The sequence below is a fragment of the Lycium barbarum genome, chromosome 3 (assembly GCF_019175385.1).
Source record: "Lycium barbarum isolate Lr01 chromosome 3, ASM1917538v2, whole genome shotgun sequence".
Classification (NCBI taxonomy): Eukaryota; Viridiplantae; Streptophyta; class Magnoliopsida; order Solanales; family Solanaceae; genus Lycium; species Lycium barbarum.
The window spans coordinates 58,063,943-58,067,537 of record NC_083339.1 but is presented as its reverse complement, the minus strand read 5'-3'; the positions used below and the strand labels follow the sequence as shown (position 1 = coordinate 58,067,537).

Genomic DNA, 3,595 nt, shown 5'->3' with positions numbered 1-3,595 from the left:
GATTCTTGCAATGTAAATGAAAGTAAAACGATATGAGTTTGCTTTGAAATGGAATGTAGAAACTTATGTCGCTTAAGTATGATTTTACGACATTATGAAAATGAAGTTATTAGGTTGCAAATTATGATGGGTGTTGATGAATTTGGAAGATGGAAACATGTTATGAATATGTATGCCAAAGATTAGAAGTTTCGGACAAGTTAGGATTTTGGCGGAAAGTTTGTATATTATGTATATCGTGTGTATAATTTAAGGAAACCATATGAAACGCTTCTAATCTATGTTGGGATGGTCTAGTTTGGTAATGTATGTGAAATCATTGAAATTGATTGGAAATTGAAGTTGAAATGAAGGTTATGGCATTATGTCGGCAAGTAGAACTAGTTGTGCCATATTGTGTTTCTAGTGTTTGTTGTTGATGTTGATGTTGTTGTTTGGGTTGTTGTTGATGATTGTGAGCCGAGTTGAATTCTCGGGGGTGCTATATGTATAGGGGAAGTGCTGCCGAAATTTCGGTAGATAAATAAGAGTTGAATTGAATTTGTAGCATCTATAACTTACAATTGGTAAACTTGACCATTTGCAGATTTTTGACGAAACGGGAAGTGAGTTTGGAAAGGCGTAAGGAGCTTGAAAGGTATGTAGAGCTACCCCGATCCTTCTTTTGGCATGTCTAAGAATTTTAGGATCGGATTCGGGCCTCAAAAGACCTTCTTGGCCATCGGAATCCGTAAGAGAAAATCTCAGTTTTTCCTTCAGTAGAATTGAACCATTTTGATATGCTTTTCCTGAAATTATGCAAACTTTCTCTAAACTCCTTGAAAAGCTATAGAATGTCCGTAGAACCTTTATAGGTGACCCCATAAGCTTAAAGGGCGTCATTTGAGCCCACCTCCTTGCTTGTTCCGAGGTGGGCCCGCTATTCCCGGTTTTGCCCTTAATGTACTAAAGTCCCCTTTTTGAACGATTTTTGAAAGAAATGTTTCGACTACCCTTTTAATTACCTAACTAATATGGTTTTAAATATTCCATTAAGTTTGATAAATTGTTTTGATACTCGAAACTCATTTACTATGATTCCTTCCGACTTCATCGGATCGGTTTGTCTTTGATATGCCTCATCGAGTCTATGGAAACATTTATGATATTTTACTTGCATTAGTTTCTCACGACTCTATTCGTGGATGCCCCAATGTTTCCCACACTGAGCCCGGGCCAGGATAGGTTGTCAAGCGTAATCCCCTACATTGTTCGCCGTGCCTCGATGTGAGGGGGCAGGTATATGCGTACATGGGTTTGTGGAGTATGCTGTGCCATGTACGTTTGTTCTGATATGATTTACTATGGCCATCAGATATGACATATTATGTTACGGGGTTATGCCCCTATTCTGATTCTTCTGTGTTGTGGCACCAGCGTCGGGAGGGTGGCCACGTTCTGTCTGCCGAGTCCCTTGGCAGGGGCCGGATTTGATATGACATATGTTCCGTACACACTCTGCATGTTTTGGAAAAATGTATCTGATACTTTGGATCTTCCGTTTACTTTCTATATGTTCTGCACCAGTTATGATTTTGTTTCTGCAACTCAGGCTTTACATATTCAGTACATATTTCGTACTGACCCCCTTTCTTCGGGGGCTGCGTTTTCATGCCGCGCAGGTACCGACGACAGGTTTGCTGATCCGTCTGCTTAGGATCTCATTCTGCTATTTTTGGAGCGCTCTTTTATTCAGAGCCATCTTTTGGTATAGTCTGTCACTTCTATATATGTATATTTCTCGTTCATGGGTACGGCGGGGCCCTGTCCCGTCATATGATTCTGTCGGTCTGTTAGAGGTCTGTGGACATGTTTGTGGGTTGGGATCTTTCTGTACAGAGATGTGTATGTGTTGTGTTTGGGCGATCCCCTTCGCCGCGGCGGCCGGTCCGCATATATTTAGATGTTGCTTTGTTGGCCCTGTGAGGCCTTTGTTGGTATTTTCTGCGTGCAGGGTATTTGGGATAGTCCGTAAAACAAAGGAAACTCTGCCGAAATTTTCTAAAAATTTGCTAAATTTGAAATAAAGTCTTGTCGGCTTCTGCCATATACTAGAATGCGTTTGAGTGCCCAGATCGGGCACTAGTCATGGCCTACGGGGTTAGGTCGTGACATACCCATCGCGGCCCCTAGCTGGGTCGTGACATTAACAATAGGAACATCTGACTGGACCTCATCTACAACTGTTGGCACATCAGATTATGCCTCTTCTTCTTCAGCAACTGGCTCGAGATTTGTCAGCTTCTTTTCAGCATTTTGAAGTATTTTACCACTCCGCGTATTGACAGCATATACACGGTCTATACTACCTCTCCCATTCTTCGAATTCGAAATAGTGTCACTAGGAAGTCCTCTCTTCTGTGGAGGTTGTTGTTCTCTAGAAATATCTCAAATCTGCGACTCGAGCTTCTAAATGGAAGCCGTGTGAGATCTCACAGTTTTTGTCAGCCTCTTTAATGTTCTATCTGCTTTTTCTTGGTTGGCTAGCACCTTTTCAATCATGCTCTCCAACTTTGAACTCCCTTGTTCAGTCGATTGACCTTTCGACGGAATATCGGCATTGGAACTCCTATTTCCAAAGTTATTGTAATTGTTGTAGTTTTCCTGGTCCGAGCCCCCATAGTTGTTGTTGTAACTACCCTATCCCTGTTGAGTTCTCCATTAATTTGAGTCCGATTTTGATAACCTCCTTGATAATTCTATCTTTGGTAGCCCGCTTGCGAGTGATTAAGATAGTTAGCAACCTTATACTGCAAGGAGGCCCCTCTTGATATGGACCCTTTTGAACTTGGTACATTTCCTTGGACATTCCCAGAACTTCTTCAACAACATTAACCTTCTTTGCTTCCTTTTCATCAAGTCTCTTGGTCAGCAAAGAAATATTGGTTGCTATTTGAGCTAGCGTCTGCTGAGTTTCTTGGTTCTCCTTCACATTGTTATGGATCATTGGAGCTCCATAGGCTACACTGTCAGTACCACCCGAACACCATGCTTCATTGTGAGTAGTAAGCTTCTCAATAAACTGAGTGATTTCAGCATAAGTCTTGTCCATGAAACACCCACCAGTTGCATGGTTTGCGACTGCTTATGTCAACGATCTAGCCCTCTATAGAACTTCTCTATCAAAATATGTTCCGGAAAACCATGATTAGAAGACTTCTACAAATATTCCTTAAATCTCTCCCAAGCTTCAAATAGTTGTTCCCCAGAAGCTATTTGAAATCATATATCTTGTCACGAATCTCAGCTTTCTTGCTTGGCAGAAACCACTTCTTAAGAAAAATAGCAACAAGCTCTCCCTACGTATGAATAATATTATGGGGAAGCTTCTAAAACCATACTCTTGCTTCACTGGCTAGAAATTATTTGAACACTTTTAGCCGAATAGCATCATTTGCAACAACATTCGGCATATGTTGGGCATACACACCCACAAAGTTCTTCAAATACCAGTGAGGGTCGTCATCGGTAGAGTTTCGAAAGTATCCCTCAAGTTTGAGAAATTGGTAGATAGTGGAGTCAATCTTACAGTTTGCAGAATAAATTCTTGGTGCAA

The 3,595-nt window shown here is 41.2% G+C and overlaps 1 non-coding gene across 1 annotated transcript; it reads left to right on the top strand.

Annotated features, from left to right (window-relative positions):
• Positions 1-3,178: 3,178 nt before the first annotated feature.
• Positions 3,179-3,283, top strand: LOC132634462 (small nucleolar RNA R71). The gene has a single exon (XR_009580183.1). It is a non-coding gene; the product is annotated as a small nucleolar RNA R71 (small nucleolar RNA).
• Positions 3,284-3,595: the final 312 nt, after the last annotated feature.